This window comes from Lissotriton helveticus, chromosome 9 (assembly GCF_964261635.1).
Source record: "Lissotriton helveticus chromosome 9, aLisHel1.1, whole genome shotgun sequence".
NCBI lineage: Eukaryota > Metazoa > Chordata > Amphibia > Caudata > Salamandridae > Lissotriton > Lissotriton helveticus.
The window spans coordinates 702696934-702719592 of NC_136070.1; the positions used below are offsets into that span (position 1 = coordinate 702696934).

At 41.9% G+C, this 22659-nt stretch overlaps 1 protein-coding gene across 1 annotated transcript in view; it reads right to left on the reverse strand.

Moving 5' to 3' along the window:
- LOC144782938 (somatostatin receptor type 1-like) overlaps nucleotides 1–22659 on the reverse strand; it is a 375789-nt gene that overhangs the window by 78475 nt on the left and 274655 nt on the right. The gene's annotated exons all lie outside the window — the stretch shown is intronic.

Genomic DNA, 22659 nt, shown 5'->3' on the forward strand with positions numbered 1-22659 from the left:
CTGTGACATACTATAGAAAATGGTCTTTGGTTACTGCACCTCAGTAAGCCTTAGGATTCCCAATAGTAGGTTCCCTGGCTATGCACCAATAGCATGGACCAGCATAATGGGGAATTGTGTCTCATAACTGGACTACAGGCTCGATAACCCACCCAATTCATAAAGGCAGGGATCCTACAAAACCAAACAAATATCGGTTAATTGCAATAATTGACATTGAGGCCAAATATTTTGCGAGCCTGCTGTAAAAAAAAAAACGTACGCTGTGGGCCAACAAGTGAAGAACGGTCCCTATGAATCAAACAGGATTCAGCCTAATTCAGGGTTGCCTATTGAATCTGATGACCTTTTCATGCTTATGAACCACACTATACAGACGTACTCGCTTCTGTATATGTGCTTTGTGGACTTGAAGATAGCATTTGATCTGACCTCAAGAAAGCTCCTTCAGTTAAAACTACGATTCTGGGGCATCCTGCCAGAATCCCGACCGATTGAGGCAAAATGCAGACTTTGTTATGAGGAACAAGAATCAATTTTACATGTAATGTACCTGTGCCCCCCATTACTTAAAGCCTGTAGACAACAGTTTCGACCGCGGTTGAATATCCTGAAAGTTCGATCCTGCAGGAAGGCCGTTATTGCAGACCTGTATCCGTTAAATACAGCATTAAATTTTAGATTAGTTAAATTCATGCCCATATTCTTCTTTTTTACCCTAGCTAAACCAACAGCAATGGGTAGGGCAAAGGGGGGGGCTAGCGACCTACATCCTGAACACCTTATCTTGGAAAATATGGAAATCATTATTGAATCTTCCTACTTTCATTTATTGGTATGTGAGGAGTGGGAGTCATGGGGCATTCTCCTAATTAGTTTTTATAATAATTATTTTGACAGCTCGAGAGCCCAATAAGTGATGGACCTGGAGCTAGTGATCCAGACAGTCACGTCCTCGCACTATAAACCTGTGAGCATTATTTGGGTTGGAGATTTTAGTATACATTTTTGCTCATTTGAACACAAACCAAATTGTGGAATTATAGATCTACAAGGCGAGACTCTCTCTCTTTTAAAAAATGATATATATGGAACAGCCCTGAATAGTCTAATGGTGAAGTTAAGCCTTAGGATGCAACATTTTTAAGCTAAATGACAGTGAACGTTTAGCAGCTGCATTCTTTAGAAATGGTTACAAGTCCACCACTGATTTTATTATGGCCTCTGAACGCTTAGATCAAGTTATTAAAGGCCTTGAAACCACCCTTTCGGGGTATGGCAACCATGCAACGTTAGAGGTCAGGGTGACCCTAGCTATGAAAAGTAAAATCACATCAAAGCTAGGATTTGATCCATATCACTGCTGGATGCCACTGCAAATGTTATGGTGTGTATATTACTCAATAGATTGGAATACTGAGAATTCACTAATACCATATAAGTTGACACTCAATTTGGATTAAAGAAAGGGATGAGTACAGCCCACGAATGTTTGAATTTAAGTATCCTCATTGGGAAGTATACAGTGGCTAAGAAGGGATCGCTATATCTATCCTTCTTGGACTTGTCAGCAGCCTTTGACTGCGTTTCACACTTAAAGCTGAGGATTATGATGGAGGATTTAGGGCTGAGGTAGAAATTATTTCCTTCATTAGGCAATTGTACTCGGACACTAACGCCCGTGTGTGTTTTGGAAGGGATGGTGAATGCTCAGGCAGTTTTGACATCAGAAGAGGGGTTAGGCAGGGGTGCGTCCTAGCCCCCATCCTGTTCTCCCTAAACACAAACCGAATAGAATTGTCCTAAGTGTATATGCTAGGGACACAGCTGTCATAGGTTTGAGCCCCCTTCCAATTTTACTTTATGCAGATTATGCTGTATCAATTGCCAGAACTGGGAAGGGGTTGCAGGGCCCAATTGATGACCATATTGCTTTTATGTTGGGCCTTGAACTGATAGTATATGCCACCAAGACGTATACTATGCCTTACGGGACCAAACACAGGGTAAAAACCTGCCTTTTATGCGGAAGGGCACAAATTGAGTAGGGAAGAGGTCTGGTGCAGTGGCCAAGACGGCTGACTCCAGAACATGGAGGATCATGGTTCGATCCCCGGTGCCGGCGGCAGGTTAACCCAGCACCTTGTGACTCTGGGCAATTGCTCGCCTATTCTTCCAGTCGCCCCCCAGCACCGAGACACCTCTCGGGAGGTAGCTGTGCGCTTTACAAATGCTGGTATTTCCTTTCACCTGGCACTCAATTTGGTCACAAGAGGAAATGGGGCTGAACAAGTTAATCGTCAGGGATACCATGAACTTAGATCATGTGATGGAGATCCCGTGGCTGAGACGCATAAAATCCCTATGTGAGGAGCCTGGCCTAGCGGATCTTTTAATAAACCAGACTCCTGTAGCTCGCTAGCCAATGATAGCCTGAAATACTGCGTCCACAACAAGGCTGTGGGGAAGAGATGGGTAGGGAAAACAGCAAAAACAACTATTCTTGCTTATAGTATGACGCCTCATCAGGAGGGGCTTGACATTCTACCTGACTTTGGTACAAAACCCTCAGCAAAGGTTTCTCTTGACTCGATTTAGGGCAAATATGTTGTCTCTGATGGTGAGGTTTCCGAGTACTTTTCATTCCCTGTCAGAGCTTGCACTGTGCCTGTGAGTAAGTCCCTTATAACAAATTTGAACATTGTATTTGTTATCAATATTATGAAATTCCCAGGAAAAATGTTTTAGTGTCCATATTTAAAACACCTCATTTTATACAGTGTGGACCAGCTTTTTTATTATTACTGGAATTAAATTCTCCACTTGTGTGTTGTGTAATGACTTCATATTTATGGCAAGTATTTAAAATATAGATAAACCTGTGAGTGGAAGTTCCCTGAGTAAAGCATATTCTTGCATGATTAGTGTATAATTTTATTCTTATATGGAATTTTATAATGACTCATTTTTGAGAATTGCTTTTTAAGATAATTGTAATAACTGAAAGGTTTGCTGATTTAATGAACCCCTCTTGCATAAAAATGAGTTATTAGATTGGATAAAAGTTGATGCTGACCGGGCAATTTTTAAATCTTATAAGCAATATGTTTATACGTAAATTGTTGTCTGCAATATTTTTCTTTCTTGATGTGAAAGTTTTTAATATTTTTGTCTTTTATTCATTTATATATTTTTGCTACAGAAAAGTATCGAATAAAGTTATTACTGACTGACATGGTAAACACCAATGCCTGGTCCATGAGCAGATTATCGGTTAAAGAAGTACTGGCCCAGCGGTCTCCCGCCTGAAAGGTTTTATCATCTTATAATACTCCAGAGAGGTAATCACTCGCACGCATGCATTCTCCCCCTCCGCAATTTCAAGCCCTACGCGTTTCAGACACTATTGTGGACAAGCGCGGCACCCACTTGGGGTATTAATCGATATGGGAACTACAAGTACCAGCAAGTTGTGTGGCACTGACGACGCCCACTGGGGCGGGGCCATGCACATTTAATTAAGGTTCCTTTGAACTGCCGCTTGTTTTGCTTACAGTGTGCCCGTGACCAAGAACACAGGAGTGTTCGAAACGCGTAGGGCTTGCAATTGCAGAGTGGGAGAATGCATGCGTGCTGAACTGTATCTGCCTCAAAATAAAGGTGTCAACCTCCTGTCGTGTGGCGTGTCCTCTGAGGGCAACCTTGTTACGCTGGATACTAAGCGGCCGAGCCTAGGTCGCGGAGTCACCCTGCTGCAATGGATGCGGACCTGGTGTTGTGAAGGCACATACACCGAGGAACAGGAGGGCCGAGTTGAGTGACTGTACAATAATAGTTGGCGTGTTTTGCAGCTCCCCTCCAACCCACTTGGGGAATACTTTTGATTTAATTATTGTGGACAAGCGCGGCACCCACTTGGGGTATTAATGATATGGGAACTACAAGTACCAGCAAGTTGTGTGGCACTGACGACGCCCACTGGGGTGGGGCCATGCACATTTAATTAAGGTTCCTTTGAACTGCCACTTGTTTTGCCTACAGTGTGACCGTGACCAAGAACACAGGAGTGTTCGAAACGCCTAGGGCTTGCAATTGCGGAGGGGGCGAATGCATGCGTGCTGAACTGTATCTGCCTCAAAATAAAGGTGTCAACCTTCTGTTGTGTGGCGTCTCCTCTGAGGGCAACCTTGTTACGTTGGATACTAAGCGGCCGAGCCTAGATCGCGGATACTCCCTGCTGCAATGGATGCGGACCTGGTGTTGTGAAGGCACATACACCGAGGAACAGGAGGGCCGAGTTGAGTGACTGTACAATAACGGTTGGCGTGTTTTGCAGCTCCCCTCCAACCCACTTGCGGAATACTTTTGATTTAATTATTATGGACAAGCGCGGCACCCACTTGGGGTATTAATCGATATGGGAACTACAAGTACCAGCAAGTTGTGTGGCACTGACGACGCCCACTGGGGCTGGGCCATGCACATTTAATTAAGGTTCCTTTGAACTTCCGCTTGTTTTGCCTACAGTGTGCCCGCGACCAAGAACACAGGAGTGTTCGAAACGCGTAGGGCTTGCAATTGCGTAGGGGGAGAATGCATGTGTGCTGAACTGTATCTGCCTCAAAATAAAGGTGTCAACCTCCTGTCGTGTGGCGTCTTCTCTGAGGGCAACCTTGTTACGTTGGAGATATATATATATATATATATATATATATATATACACACACACACACACACACACACACACACACACACATACACACACATATTCAGTGTTCAATGGTAAATGTATTGGAGGTTTGCTGATTTGGAACATAAAATGACATTTCATTAAAAAAATTATAAAATTTCCCTTGCACGCTGCACTAATAAATTGATATGTACAATGCACTCGCACTTTGGCTTTCACATAATTTAAAAGCGGTTGGCTTTTAATCGTAGAAAATTAAATCAAATTGAACCACTTTTTTTTTTCAAAATTGTATTTTTGACGACCTTTTTGAATTGAAATGATTTTAATTAATCAATCAATAACATTTTTACTAGAGGTTTTAGCCTCGCACGTCAGTTACCTGGCAGCACTAATACTGGGTGACTATTCAACCACACACCTAAGAATGGGATACAAGATGAACCCAGATTTGGAAAAATGGTGATGTGAGTTTTTGATATTTCCTGTTTAAAGAATGGGTTGGGTGTGGGGCGTCATGTGCAAGCCTTTGTTCTTCACCGGAACGGGAGAATGGGACTCACTGGACTGCCCAAGGGGAGGGGGTTTGTTGCAATTGCAGACGACGTTTGTTTTTTAAATGGTTTGGAGCATTACTGTTTCTGTGTCTGGTTCTCATGCTTATGAGGCAAAAGCGGTCGGTGTGAACAGGGAAAAGAAAGACTGAGGATGGAGGTTGGGGATAATGGCATTGGCTTTATGAATGAAGGCTTTCCACATGGTGAAGTAAATCACCTGGAATGTTCGGGATGTGACGGGTGCGAAAGCCCGTCTGGGTGGTAGATCATTTGCAGTGAGGACAGCCAAAATGTGGAACGCCCTGCCTGGTAGTCTCCGCCAAGCTTATTCAGAGACCTGCTTCAGAAAAACGCTGAAGACATGGCTTTTTAGGCTCGACTACGCTTGGGAGCAGTGCTTGGACTTCCATGCGCGAATGCCTGCTGGTAGAGCACTGGGACACCTCTGATTGAGGTAGCAGGTTGCGCTTTATAAGTTTCAGTATTATTCTTATTAGTATTATGGAAGCGTTTGTGAAAAGAAGGAGGGTATTTGCTTATCTGAAATAATACCGGGTGGCGATAGCATATCTACAGGAGACACACATTTGGGGTGACTCTGTACCTCGTATCCAAAGGAGATGAGGGTACAGATGTACTCCATTTCTTATTCAGGGTTTGTGCAGGGAACACTTATCTGAGTGGCGCCCGGAGTTTCCTTCCAACATCTACACTATGTGACGGATCCTGAATGCGATATGTGATATTACATGGCAAGTTAGAGGGGAGGCAAAACGTTCTCAATAATGTATATGCCCCTAATACGGACGGTCCTGCCTTCTTTCCTACTGTCATAGCAGCAGCGGTACCTTATTTGGGGGTACTGATAGTCTTAACAGGAGACTTTAACTGTGCCCTTGTGCGGCAATGGACCACAAGCCCCCTCATGCAAATACTAAACCCCGAATGACTGGCACCTTAAAAGATAATATGCAGGGCATGCAGCTGTGAGATGAGTGGATGGCCTGTAATCCCCAAAAATGGATATTCTCCTGCCATAGGCCCTTGAGTAATACCTTTAGTCGTCTGGACTATTGGTGTCTTACACCTGAGCTGTCTCCAGATGTAAACGGGATAATCTACTTACCCCGCTACCTGTCTGACCACTCGCCAGCCTTGCTCAGTTTTGGGGGTGCTGGGAACCGCCTGGCAATACGGGTGTGGTGGCTTAGAGCGGAGGCACTGGCAGACCCCCCATTCACGGCTACAGTATCAGATGCTCTGTTGCACTAGTTTGAAGACAATTGGGGGTCTGTATCCAGCAGGGCAATCGAATGGAAGGCCATGAAGGTAGGTATGCAGGGGGGTTGGGGTTGTATAAAAATGACATGCTGGGTAAGACGCCAATTGGAGCAGCATAGACAAATGCAAGATTGGCAGCTAGGTAAGCTATACCCAGGTAATGGGACAATGGTGTGCTTCCCATGAGGCTCTGTTGGAATCTTGGCACAGATTGTAAAAATATATGTACACTGTGCATCATCAGCACTTACACATGGAGGGGGACAAAGCAGGGGCTCTCCTTGCTAGAATTGTAAAAAAAAGACCTCTATAAGGCCTATACTTCTACTACAAGATAGCAATGCAGAACTAGTATGCACGCAGCAAGCAATCGTTGGAGTGTTGGCAAGGCATCTGGTCATCGTCTATAAGAATATGCTCTTCTCGCCACAAAAGGTCATTCAGATTTCTTAGATACGATGGCTCTGCCGAGGTTGGACCATGATGCGGAGATTGCACTGGGGGCCCAATCACTAAAGAGGAACTGTTGGCAGCCATCCGACGTCTAAAGCCGGCTAAAAGTCCCAGGAGTACTGGACTCCTGGCTGAGTTCTACCAATGGTTTGCTCCGCTCCTAGCATATCGCCCCTTGGAGGTGTACCATGAAGCATTGGAAGGGCAGGCCTTGCCAGCCTCCATGCAAGAGGCAGTAGTGACCATGATATTAAAACCTGATAAGGACCCCTTTTTGCCTAGTTCAAACAGACCAATTTCACTCTTAAACTTAATGTTAAAATTCTGAGCGGGATATTAGTGGCCACTTCTACTACCGCATACGCCTGACCTGGCTCACCCTAACCAGGCTGGGTTCATACCCCGGTGTAACACCTCACATAACCTGCGGAGCCTGGCACATATTTGACATGATTGTGCGTTGGCAATGCTCGATATTGAGCAAACTTTCGACTCAGTGGAGTAGGCATATGTCTGGTCAGTCCTGCAGTGGCTTGGGGTGGGGCAGGGGCTCCTTCAATGAATCCAACTGCTGTACAAAAACCCTGTCACCTGGATTCGAGCTCGAAGAATGGTGTTGGAACAGTTTGCATTAACCCGGGGCACCCTTCAAGGTTGCCACTTGTGGCTGCTTACTTTGCTGATGCGGCAGAGGAGCCTCTGGCGGCGGTTTTGACAGAGCAGATGCGAGGATGGGTGATATCCCTTGCTGACCCCAACCATGTGGTTTCCTTATATGCCAACGATACATTTGCATATATCTGTCAACCAGCTCAGGCAGTGGCAGTTCTTCTCACAGTGCTGCAGAGATTTGGGGCAGTATCCGCACTCCGTATAAACCTGGAAAAATCCAAGCTGATTCCAGTGGGGAGGTTTGCGGGAGGGTCAAATAATGAGTTACCAGTGGTGGGCCTCCCCTGGGTGACTGAAGGGACAAAATACTTGGGGATTCGCCTGAAGCATACGGCCCCTCCCTACTTGGAGCGCAACTTTGGAAAATTGGTTGAGGGTATATGTAGCTCCATACAATTTTGGAGGGACTCACCTCTGTCCCTAATAGGACAAACAGCAATCATAAAAATGCTTATTTTACCCTGATGCATTTATGCCCTACAAGACTCCCTGTATAAGATCCCCAGACACTACTTCTTAACGCCGGATGACCTGCTGGTGGAGCTCCTGTGGGGAGCCAAGTGTAACCGTATATGTTTGACAACACCTAAAGAAAATGGGAAGATGGAGGTTTGGAGGTGCCTGTCTGGAGCTTTTTTATATGGCCTCCCAGCTTCAACATGCAGTTCACAGGCTAGATGAGTATGATAATTGAGAAAAGAGACTTTTGGCACGCTCTCATAGCGATTGCTCCTTGCCGGAACTCCTAATGCTTGGTGCAGGAATCCCTAAGACCTATCCATATATCGTACAATATGTGGGCATAATATGGGAAACTGCGGTCAGAAGGGTGGTGCAGCATGTGCCCTAAGCCCTGGACCTGCTGCTGTCCTTCAAGCACATAGTGGAATCTATGTCAATTTGGAGGTGGAAAGAGGGCGGGTCCGTCACGTTGGGACACCTCTAAGACAATGGACAATTTTTAACATGGGAGGCAGTGGAGACCGCCTTTGATCTGGGAACAGGGCAATTCTTGCAATATGAGAAGATTTCAAGGGTTGCCCAAGAACTATGGCAGTCCTTTGCTGAGGAGCCCCCTAGTACTAATGTATTAACAGTGATGCTATATATGGCGCAGGGACGGCGTTTGATATCCCACATTTATAGGGTGCTTTGTGATGAACTCCCTAGGGGGACTCTTCCGATACAGGCACGGTGGGAGGAAGTGGTAGGGGAGCCCCTCGTGGGAGCAAGACTGGTTGAGAATTTATGAGGGTTTCCAGGAGGTGAGTTCTAATATGTAATTTAAGCTAATACAATACAATGTTGTGCATCAGGTTTATCTTACCCCGGGGACCCGCCCCACAGAAGCCACCAGCTACCTGCCTGCCTGCGGGGAGGACTACTGCCCCCGGACTGCTCCTCCCACTGCCGCTGCAATTTTTGCGCCAGGAGGCGCATAACTTCATTCGTGGGCCCGTCTTAGGCCGTGAGAGGCTGTAGGCGGCTGGGCTGGACCACGTTATTTGGCTTTGGCAGAAGCCACTCATGCTGTTCTGACCCCTGCTCTGGGAACATCCAGCCATAAGGTAATGTGAAGCTGTTTGTTAGTTACTGCCCCACATTGTATTGTCCGATGGGTTTGCAATTGGACCGTTCGGTAATCATTGACACAAAATGAGCAAATCAAAAGTAGTAGCCGGGACCCTAGACCCTAGACGCATTTATTGTGAGGGCTGAGTCGTTCCTAACGCATGAAATCAAACTGTCCGAGAGACGTATGTCTCCGGACCCTGTCACGCTACAGTCATGTTTATCTCTAGGGGGACCAGTCTAAGCTAACATAGCACTTCCAAACACAGAATACACATCACTAGCAAGGACCGATTCTGCTTCCCCTAATTCACCCTTGTTACTCCTGGACTCACCTAACACGTCTGTCCCAGGTGCGTCCTGTATTAACATCAGGGAACAGGTTGCAAAGTCCCAAAGGAACGTTAAATCAAGTGTCCAACCTATTAAAAGGAAGAGAAATGCCAGCATCGCTAAGACTAAACCCCAGAATGCAAAAGGTTGTCAATCTGCTAGCAGCTCAAATGATCATGTGGCTGTCATTACAAACTCAGTAGCTACCCAGACAGACATTATTCCATAATTTTTGTGTAATGAGGTTGATACAGGCGCTATCAGAGAAGCCATACTTGCAGGGCCTGCAATGAAAGTACTTGAAACTACGCTGGCTAACATTCAGGATGTGATCGACAAACATTTTGATCTGCTTTGGGGGAAATTAAAGCATTTGGACTATGTTATGAACAATTTAAGCTGTGGAAAGTTGAAGCATGTTGCTAATGAGGTGGGGGGGAACCCTATAACATCTGTGGTTAACAAATATGGGTCCGATTTGCAACTGATGGGTACTGTCCCTCCTTTGGATAACCCCCTTGTTGACCCCTGTGTATCTTTTCGTAACCCAAATGAACTTCCTGTGCTGAACTCCACTCCCGCGCAGAGGGAAAGTCAAGATATGCTACGAGTGCACAATGCAAACAATCCAAATTTGGCCCTAGGGAGTGTTAATTGTAACCAGTCACAGCATGGTGTTATTGTGCCTGTTCCAAGTAGAGATGTTGCAGACTGTCCCAGGGACAAACGCTTGAGTCCAAACACTGATGTCCTGAGCCTACCCCCGGCCTCCAGTTCTTATGTGCTAGTTCTGGCTGGCGTTCCTAATCGTGCTGGGGGCCAGAGGGAGTCTTGGTCAGATCTCCGTAACAAATCTGTAGATTGGCAATGTAAACATAAAGGTTTTCACCCTTCCTCTGTGGATGAAATTATCATGGCCAGGAGAGTAGGGTGGGTTGGCCAATCGGACAAGAACATTAAAGGATATTGTATCATCCTTAATTTCTGTATACCGCAAATGGTTCGTTGTTTATTAAGTGTTCGAGAGCAATCTTTCACACAAAGCACTGGCATTTGTGCACTCCCTTTAGGCTATATTCATAAACCACCATCTATACCGTTTAGGGATGCTTATGCATTACCTCTGGCAGCCAATAGGTTTCATGCACTTTCCAGCTTAGATGCCCAGGACTGACAACCACTGCTGATGACCAACACACAGGATTATGAGGAGGATCAACCAGGTACCACATTCCCATCTCACAATGATAAGCCAGCCTCAACTAGGGCTAATAGGGGAACTGACCTGAGCATTCTCAGTTGGAATGTAGCGGGCTACAATCCAGGCTTGGCGACCATGACTGGCTGCGTGTAATAAAGGAACAAGACATAGTCATGTTCCAAGAGACCTGGGATACTGATGACTTATATATCGAAGGGTTTCACTGTTTTAGTGTAGTAGCCTCAAGCCCCAAGGTGGGCAGACCATCAGGTGGCCTATTTATTAGGATCAATGTGGCTGCTGGAGGCAGTTTCAAGGCCCTACCAACTAATAGTAAAAACTATCACGTTATGTTTTTTAAAAGGAGAGTTTGTTTCTACCTGGTAAATTTTTATAACAATGATTTCCATTCTGTCCCCAATAGGAACTTCATTGGGCTTTTTGATTTTATTTCTAATTTAGATAGCCAGCAAAACATGGAGGGATCTATTGGGATTCTCTTGGGGGGAGATTTTAATGCCAAACTCACTAATATGGAGCATGATGTAGGGATAAGCAACTCTGGTCCCCCTTTTCGTAGGGGTGCAGAGCTAGAAATGTTCTTAAGATCACATAACTTGGCCAATGTTATGGATCTGGTGGGTGGTGCTAATGTCATCAACCACACATTACCAACATTAAGGGGAAGGGGATGTTGTTCAACTATCGATTTTAATTTTTATCTCCCCCCTCTTGAAGATCAACTAATGGCCGCAGAGGTCATTGCCATGGATCATGGGGATCACAACCCTATTAAAATAGTATTGAGATCGGCACCCCGGCCCAAGTTTTCTTCTGAATGCTGGGCCAAAAACCTCACGCCGTCAACTGACAACTTAAGGCTAATATGGAAGGGCATTGATAATGGCGAACTGTTTAAAACATTAGTCAAGGGCAACATGCATCTTATCAATTCTTGCTTGTCATTACAAACAGCACACACAGAGGTTGTCCAGGATTTTTCTAAACTCTGCCTGGCCACCAAAACTCTCTTGTCGAAACCTGCCCTTTCGGCAGGAAACAAGCCTAGATGGATCGAGCACGAGTGCTCTTTGGCCAATAGGGAGCTCCACAGGGCATTGTCATCTAACCCAAGGTGTGCCATAGATGTGCAATTGGCAAGGCGGAAATATAACACAGCGATTTCAAACAGGAAGGTAGCTCTCCTAAACAAACGCTAGGAAGCCCCATCACAGGCCGCCACCATAAAAAAGGGCAATATTTTCTGGTCCGCAGTAAGGGACCTCTGATCGATGGGTCAGTTACTAACCCCCATCAGTTGCAATATCTCTAGTGAGTCTTGGGAAAATCACTTCTCAAAAATGTATGCTACCCCCCATCAGAGACAGACCAATATGACCCTGGCTCACTGACCACCATAGAGCTATCTATCTCAGAAGTAGAAGAGGCTATCTATCAGAGCATCAGGAATAAAACACCTGGCCCTGATGGGCTGACAATTGACTTAATAAAATGGAAGCCAGACTTATGTGCCCCGTTACTTTTGAATGTTTTTAATAGTCTAACCCACGCTACGCTACCTGATACGTGGGCCAAGATTATCATAGTTCCAATTTTTAAAAAGGGGGATCGGTCCCTGCCTATTAATTATAGGCCGATCTCACTAATTGACAATACTCTAAAAATACTGGGAAGAGTTTTATATAACAAGATTTTAGGCTGGTCAGAGGAAAATGGTATTTTAGAGCCCTGTCTGTTAGGCTTTCGTAGCAAGGTGGGTACAAATGAACAATGTCTCAACCTTAATTTGATCATTTGGAAATATACCATTGCACAGAAGTCCCCTGTCTATTTGGCCTTCTTGGATTTGTCCTCGGCATTTGACCTTGTTAATAGGTCAAAGCTTTGGACAATCCTTCTGGCACATGGGCTGGACGAGCCTTTGGTACATTTTTTAGCGTACCTTCATAAAGACCTCCAGGCGCAGGTGAGGATTGGCATGGGTGGAGAGGTCTCGGGAGCCATTAAGGTAGGGAGGGGGGTCAGACAGGGCTGTGTCTTGGCCCCCCTCCTTTTTATTATTTACATTAATGGGCTACAATTCACTAAAAATCTCGACCAATGATGTTCCCATAAATAAGGGAAAACTCTTCCGGTGTTACTATACGCAGACGATGCGGTCCTTATAGGCCGCACCCCGAACTCCCGGCTTATTTTAGTACAGAGCTTTGTCACGTATATGGACAGTTTGGATCTATGTGTCAATTTAAAAAAATCTTTTTTAATGTCCTGTGGTCCTGGGAAGCGTCAGCTAAGCTCTATTGTTGTGGGTAGTCAAAAACTGATAAGGACCTGAACATTCCCTTATCTTGGGTTGGTCCTTGCTGCGAAAGGCTCCTAGACTGAGCATCTTGCTCACTCCAGGAGCAAGTTCTCAAAGGCCATCAATTCAATCCTTAGCCTACCCCGCCCAAAGGCCACTGGTGCTATTTTAGCTATTCAATTTTTTTTTAATTACAGTGCGTTCCTGTGGCCACGTATGGGGCGGAGATTTGGGGTATTGTAAACAGTTCCTGTATTCAGCAGGAAGAAAATAGGTTCTGCAGGAATCTGCTAGGTATCCCAATCTCCAGCCCACAATATACTTGCCACAGAGAACTTAATCTTAACTTTATATCAGATTTCATACGTGCCCTGTGGTTTTTAATGGCATTTTTTAAAACTTTGACAACAGGTCTAACGTTGGTATATTGTGACCAAGGTCTAGTTCCAACAGGAGCTCTAATCTTGACCAGATCACCTACTTTCACCTCAAGAAATTGAGAATTTTTCTTTTCATCAAAATACAACTTCCTATCAACTTGTTTGGCAATTTCCCTTTTTCTCCAATCTCCTATCTTATTGTCCACAAAAACCTTATTGAGCTTCATCCAACAAGGGCACATTACAGAATTAGGAATTCCACCTGTGAACAATGCGAAAGGAGATTTTCCAGTGGTTAAATGGGGAGATAAATGATAGGCAATAATACTATCCTGAAGAGTTTCTTTCCAACACAAACCATTAACTCTTGCAAGTTGAATACTTTCTTTTAACGTTTTGTTTACCCTCTCAATAGCTCCATTGGTTTCCGGGTGATAAATAGAACATCTTTTGTGAACTATGCCTCTGTTAGTGAGAAAAAGTTTAAACTCATTTGAACAGAATTGAGAACCATTATCAGAAAGACTGCTGTAAGGAAAACTTTCCAATTTAAAAATATAATCTAAAAACTTAATAACACAATCCGTGGAAATCTCTCTAACAGCACCAACTTCAATCCACCTAGAATATAAGTCTAGAACAACAATGAGATATGGAGTATCACTAACTCCATGTAAAGGACCTCCAATGTAAATGGCAACTTCATCCCAAGGATAAATAGGAAGATTTCTACACACCATTGGAGATTGTCTAGTCTTCAGGATGTTATCACTCGCACTACACTTCACACATTCACGAACCGTTCTCTCGATGTCCAGATCCATACCTGGCCACCAAAATTGTTGTCTTAACAATTCTTTGGTTTTCACTATACCTAGATAACCACAATGTGCAAAATCAAGCAATTTTTTTCTTACACCTTCAGGGGGAACTAGCTTTGCACCTCTAGCTAGTAAACCATCCACAACAGAAAGTTCATCACCAATAAGAGACCAACGTTTCTCTAATCTCACTTTATTCTTCATCATTTGTATGACATGTTTTATCTGACTATCTTTCTCTATTTCACTTTTCCAATCAGTCTCACTAACAGCACCCTGTGTAACTTCACACACATTAATCACATCATCGTCCTGACTCACTTCATCATCAGTACATTCATTAATCTTTACTAATCTTGACAAACAATCAGCTGATTTATTAACCACACCTGGAATATAATCCACTTCAAAATAAAACTCTTGCAGAAAATTATTCATTTCTTTATTCTTGACGAAATGGCATCCAGACCTTTTTTGAAAACACTTCCTTCAACGGTTTATGGTCGAACAGCACCTTGACCTTTATACCCCAAGTCAAATTTTTAAACTTTCTTAATGCCCAAAATATAGCTAAAGACTCTTTCTCAATGACAGAGTAATTGAGTTCTGACCCCCTGAGACATCTGGATGCACACGCAATCCAACAATCTTTCTCATACTTCTTCTGAATAAGAATTGCACCAAGTACCTTTTCACTAGCATCTGTCATTATGAAAGTAGGATCACTTGGATTAAACGCCTGAAGAGAGGATACATTACCAAGTTCAACTTTTAATGACATGAACTCTTCTCTATACTCAACTGACCACTGAAATACACAATTTTTAACAGGAAGTTTCCTCAAATGATATGTTTTCTTTGCATAATCAGGTATGAATTTACTGTAAAAATCAGCCATCCCAAGAAATGAGAGAAGCTCATCTTTATAGAGAGGTTCAGGTATGTTGATTATGGTATCAACTAGTTCCTTTTTAGGAACAACTCCTTGCCCAGTAATCTTGTGACTAAGATAATTTACCTCTTCTACACAAAATTTACATTTGACTTTTTTTAAAGACAAACCAGAATCTCGTAGACATTCCAACACAGCACTAACTCGTACATTATTTTCTTTCATTGAGTTTCCAAAAATCAGTAAATCATCCTGATAACATTTAACACCACTAAGACCGTTAAGAACTCTAGACATGATACGCTGGAACACCGAAGCAGCTGAAATGAGGCCAAATTGCATCCTGTGAAACTTATATGTTCCCATGAGAGTGATAAAGGCTGTCAACTCCTGGGAAGATTCATCTAGTTCAACCTGATGATAGGCTGACGCCAAATCAAGTGTAGTAAAATATTTTGCGCCACCCAAAGTACTGATCATCTCATTGATTTTAGGCAAAGGAAACTTATCAACAATAACCTCCTTTTTTAAGAAACGCAAATCAATACATAAGCGTATGTCGCCATTGGTCTTCTTGGCAACCACAATGGGGGCCAACCATTCTGTGGTTTCAGCAGGTACTATGACCCCCAAATCAATCAGTTTATCAATTTCCTTTTGTACATTTTCTTGCTCATTTATTAAAATCCTCCTGACCTTAGCTACTACAGGAATAGCAGAGCACCCTCCTTTAATTTAATATGATGTTTATAACATTTGAGACAACCTAGACTGTCTCTAAAAACATCTTTGTATTGTTCACCAAACATTGAAGCAAGATTATTAACTTCCTGGACTTCTACCTGTGGGGTAGCATTGGGATTAAGTTGCACCCCAAACAAACGTTAAAGTGCCCAACCAAGTAGAGCATCCCCATGTTTAGCCATATATAGTTTCCCTGTAATCATCTTTCTTCCAAGTTCAATAGAAGCCATAAAACATCCCAACATTTTAATAGGAATGCCACCATAACCGAAAGGAGATACCTCACATTTTTCAAGTTTAACTTGTAAGACAAATGTTGTTTAAAAATGTCTTCACCCAACATAGTTAAATGTAAACAAGAATCAAATTTGAAATTAAGTGACACTCCCTTAATGTCTACTAAATGTGAAGGATGTTCTGCTTTTCCTTCATTGACTTTAAATGTAACAACTTTCACTTCTGGCTGTTTTTTGTTAGGTACATATTCAGTTCTATTAACTTAACTTTTGCTATATTTTGCAAAATGCCCTCTACGCCCACAAGTGTTACACACGACACGTAAAGCAGGACAGAATGAATAATTTGCTAAGTGACCAAAACGACCACATCTAAAACAGATTGCCTCACCCCCCGTTGAAAATTGCTTCATATTACTAGATGCAACATAAAAAATGTCTTTCTCTGTGGAATTTTTCTTTTCTACTTGACATACTACTTCTTCAATTTTCGTTTCTACAGCAACCACCTTATTCTTTTCTACACTAAGTTCATCTACACACTTCATCATGTGTTCAACTTGCTTTGCAATAGTGATAACCTCATCTAAAGGAGGTTCATCTTTTAACCATAGTTCTTTTCTAATGTTATCATGTGCACACTTCAAAACAAATTGATCTGTGATCCTTTCTTCTAATGCAGGACTGAACTTGCACGAATATGCAAGCTTTCTCAATGCTGAAAGAAAATCTTCCATAGATTTATCTTTTTTTTGCTCTCTCAGACCAAAGTGATATCTTTCCATTATAGACATGGGAGATAGTGACGATCTAACTGAAGAATACATATCTCATATTCATTGAGATTTCTTTGTTCCGCTGCACTTAGTTCTGGAATATGTTCTAAAACTTCTTGACCTTCTCCTCCGAGACAATGTAGAAGTAAAGAATGTTTACGTTCTGCATTTAAATTAGTTCCACAAACTCTAGCATAATGTACAAATATTTTCTGCCATTTTTGCCATTTTACATTTGGTTCACCTGGACTCATTAAAAAAAACGGTGGTTGAGTTACATTTTACATTCTAAATATTTTCTGTGCTACAAACTAAACTTAAATAATCATACTAACCATAAAGCTGTACTAATAACATCTTCTATAAATAATTATTGAATATTACTCAATCACTATAAATTATAAGTACAGTAAGGATAGACTACATATGTGGCTAAATACCTATATATTATTAAAATCAGGCAAATAAGAGACAACAACTACACCAATAAACAAGTCTGATGTAAGATATCTGTTGACAAATAGATGTGCCAGTAATCGATTTAGTGCTGGCAAGAGACTTTAAAATACACGCAAAAATAAACATTCAAGTGTGCCAGTCACTGAATAATATTTTCAAAATGAGCTGTTATACACCGTTTTCCACAAAAGGTGTGCCAGTCACTGATGTTATACTGGCTGATAACTTTAAAATAATTTTAGAAATGCCGATTTAATTGTGCCAGTCACTGAATTACTGCTGGTGGCAAAGGACATCAGAACAAATTGTACTTAAAACGAATAGTACCGTAATGAATTTAAAACAGAAGAGTCAGTCTCCGAGTATTTTACCACTAGATGCTTGACACTGACCTCACTATGTAGTTGTAGGTCTCCGGGTAGCTTACCGCTAAATATTTGACAAAGAACTCACTGTATACATGTAGATTCTCGTTGACACCGAAGGAAGCATCAGTTAAGTTAAACAAGAACGCTCGCAATAAACGGGGTCCTGTATAACAATTGAAGTGAATGAGAAGACTTCCAACCTCACAAAGGGAGTCACGTCATGACGTTTCATCAACGTATTGGACAACCTCCAAGCCTCTCTTTGAACAGGAGACAAGATGATGTAGGTGCATTCCACACAGCACGTCCCACTTCAAAAATCGAGTGAGCAGTGCAGCCAATGAAACAAACATAAGACTGTCACCAATACGTCATAAACTGACGAGATTGAAACGCCCCTTTGAACCGCAAAGACGATCCAAAATGTTTTTCAGTCATTACAGACAACAGTGCTTGGAACGCACTGAGAACACACGCTACACTAGATGTTCCACCCTCCTTCCTCCTCACCGTGAGTAGGAGTGAACCCTCATTTTCACGTACTCACCGGTGCTCAACTTGTTGTACAGTCGCTGGAGAAATAAAAAAAAAAATCTTTTCTTTTTAATTCTGCCGCTGGGAAGGAGAGTCTTTTCTTCAACTTCCGTTGATTTTAAACTTCTTATTTCTAATTTAGGGGTCGATTATGATTGCAGTGAATCCGCATCCTCCGGGCCGGTGGAAGCCACCGCCGGCCCGGAGGATGCAAATTCACCGCTGCGGACCCTGAAAACACCCCCGCCAGATCATGATGGTGGTGGGATCAGCGGCGGACGGCAGGTCCGTTCGCCGCTGATCCGCGGGGTGTTGACCCAGATTTGGTGGCGGTGTCTGCAAGACACCGCCAGCCAAATTACGATGTGTGCGCAAACATGCTTTTCCGCGGCGGATTTTCCGCCGTGGAAAAGCATGTGGAGATTTGCTTCTGGGTGTCGGGGGTGGGGAGTGCACAAGGGGGGGTACCTATGGTACCCCCCTGCATTTGCATGCACAAAGCGGCAGGCACCACGCGGTGCCTGCCGCTTTGTGCATGCAAATGCAAAGCATGCATATTTAACATTGCGGCGGGTGCTGCTTAAAGCAGCACCCACCGCAATGTTAACTATACGGGATTTGACCGCCAGGGTGGCGGTCACATCCTAATTCCGATGGAGGGAACGCTGCTGCCCCTGCGGACGTTCCCTCCACCTCGGGGGGTGGCGAACGGGCGCAAGTCCGTCCGCCATCCTAATCGACGTCCAAGTGTAGAGTTGAAACGTCTTTGCCCACTCGTCGCCATAACAATGTGGTGTTTCCCACAAATAAAGTATAACAAAAAGGCAATATATAGATTAAAGCACAATGAGTTTATTTCACCTCATCCACCAACAGCCAGGACATAACTGACTCGAGTGAAACCCCTACAACATTCTTAGTTAACATTCATCAGAGAATGTCAGACAACATTCTGCATAGTTAATAAAGACATAAAGCTAGAAGAAATACAAGAATAAATGTCACAGCCTGACCGGCTCTTTTTTGGTTATCAGTATGGAAGAACCAGGCAGCCCCCCTCACCAGAGAGATTATGAATGACTGTGTTAAGTGTGAGAAAGGGATGGATATTCCTTTGTTGAGTGGACTGTACCAAAGCTTGCTCAGTGTCAATAAAGAATGTATCTTCTTAAACACAAGTACAGTTGAAACTGTGCCCAAAAAGGAGCTAAGAGATGCCCTCTATTTTTTATATTACACACAAAGGCTTGATCTGGAATCTAAGAAATCTTCTGTTCTTAGCTACATGTCCATTGAACAGTATCACCATCCCCTACCTACATGTCTCACCCTCTCCATGAGTGATTTGGAAAGGAGCCTACTATTCCGCTTAAGAGCAAGAACTGAAATAACATTAAAATTAATAAATAATTAAAAAAAGAAACGTACCATTTTATTTTTTAATATATATATATATATATATATATATATATATATATATATATATATATATATATATATATATATATATATATATATATATTAACTTAATATTAATAAGAAATATACAATATTTTTACCGTTGGATAGCGGGAGGGTACAATTTACTATTCCCACTCCGGTTAGTGCAACAGTAGGGAAAGCGTTGGATAGCGGGAGGGTAAAACTTACTATTCCCACTCCAGTGAGTGCAACAGTAGGGAAAGCGTTGGATAGCGTAGGGGTAAAACTTACTATTCCCACTCCAGTGAGTGCAGCAGTAGGAAAAGTGTTGGATAGTGGGAGGGTAAAAATTACTATTCCCACTCCAGATAGTGCAACAGTAGGGAAAGCGCTGGATAGCGTAGGGGTAAAAATTACTATTCCCACTCCAGTGAGTTTAACAGTAGGGAAAGTATTGATTTAATATATTAATACAAATAAGTTAAATATCAATATCAATAAAAAATTAATTAAAATGAATTTTATTTTTTAATACATATATATATATATATATATATATATATTATTAACGTAATATTAATAAGAAATATACAATATTTTTACCATAGGATATTGGGAGGGTACAATATACTATTCCCACACCAGCTAGTGCAACAGTAGGGAAAGCGTTGGATAGCGTAGGGGTAAAAATTACTATTCCCACTCCAGAGAGTGCAACAGCAGGGAAAGCGTTGGATAGCGGGAGGGTAAAAATTACTATTCCCACTCCAGAGAGTGCAACAGTAGGGAAAGCGTTGGATAGCGTAGGGGTAAAAATTACTATTCCCACTCCAGTGAGTGCAACAGTAGGGAAAGTGTTGGATAGCGGGAGGGTAAAAATTACTATTCCCACTCCAGACAGTTCAACAGTAGGGAAAGTATTGATTTAATATATTGATACAAATAAGTTAAATATCAATACCAATAAAAAATTAATTAAAATGAATTACTAATTTAATATTATGTAATAATTAATCAATTAGAAATACAAATACATATTAGGTATTAAAATGAATTACCTATTCATAATCAATTAACAACAAATTAATTTACAATAACAAAAACTTATTAATAATAAAAATGAATACCAATTAATAATTAATTAACAGTAAACTAATTATCAATACACAAAAAGTATTTTTCATATGTAATTAATTACAATTAAGTTACTTCCCACCCTATTCCCTTAAAAACCCACAACCCACTACAGAAAATAAATTAATAAAATCATAATTATCAGTTATTTAATTAATACAAATTAATTACCAATTATTCAAAATTAATTACCAATTAGAAATTAATTAACAAATTCAAAATAAATACCAAATGAATAAATAAAATATTTAATTAATTCGAATTAAATTACTTCCCACCCTATTCCCCTATAAACCCACAACCTACTACAGAACTAAAAAGCAAAATTAAATTAAAAATAATTCAGAATTGCTAAAAATTAATATTTAATTTAATATAATTAAATTACTTACCACCCTATTCCCTTATAAACCCACAATACGCTACAGAATTAAATTACGCAAAAATTAAATAACATAAAATTCATTATTTAAAAAAAATTAAACACCCATTACAAAAATAATATACACTTTTCACATATATACTAACATACAAAACACTTTAAAAAATTGGATATTATTAAAAATGTGATATATTTTAATGACCATATTATATACTTTGATATTTTGACTTCTATATTTTGACAATCAATATTACTTACCTTCAATTCGATATTTTTAACCACTATATTGTGTCCATTCGATATTTTGTCCATTCTATATTTTTACTTCGATATTAGGTCCATTCTATATTTTTTATCGATATTATGTCTAGTTACGCTTTTTAACTTGTAATCTAATTTACTAATGTTATGGTTATATCGTTGCACTCTTCTTATTGCCATGTATTTCTAACGCTCTGCTTTTCATTTAACTTGTTATGATGCTGTGCTTTTATGGGTATCAAGTTACCCGCATAAGGTTTATGAACTGAACTGAACTACCCCGCAGACCCTATGCAAAATCTACCCGGGCCGCTCAAGTGCATGTCTCCAATGCGCCGATGTGGAGAGACATAGGCGATCTTTCTGCACATGGTGTGGACTTGCCCGTTATAACACAATATTGGGAGAATATACTGGCACGTTTGCAAAAAGCTACAGGATGGACAATCCCCAGGGAATTACGATCAGTGCTGCTAAAACTATTGTCCACTCCCAAAGCTAAGAAACTGAGTAGAGGGTTTGTCTGTTTGTGGTTAGTGTTAGCGAAGAGCCATATTGCAATTGCATGGCTAAGCCTTGTACCTCCAGGGATTGCTGCGTGGCTGCAAAATGCGTGAATGGGCGACTGTGAAATTTATCAGTATGAAACAAGTCCGGGGGGGGATGAAAATCTTGAGGGTGAAACCCAAGCATGGGCAACTATGCTAGCGGACCCGAGTTACTCGCAGACTCCAGATGCACTGAATGATTGACATGGTGGATGACGCCGCTGGTATTTTTGGGGGGATAGCTGGCAGGTGGATGCTAACAGACGGGGCACGGGGTGGCAATACACTGAGTTAATCGAAATCCCCCTATGACACACATAATAAGAAAATTGGAACCATGACACAAAGAGCGAAGGGGGGGGAGTTAATGCTGTTTAGTTGGCATATAAATCATTTCAGAGAACTGTAAGGAGAGATCCCCCAAAATAGTTGGCGTGGATGTATGTGGATATGGGGGCAAGGAAGGGGTCGGGGAACTTGGTTCTCCCTGACACGGCTCCTTCTTGTATAACTTGCTCTTATGAATCAAAATGCCAATAAGGTTTTTGGGGAAAAAAATACAAATAAACACATCCGGACACAAAGTAGTTCCCTTCAGAGCCATGGGTAAAATGGTCAGC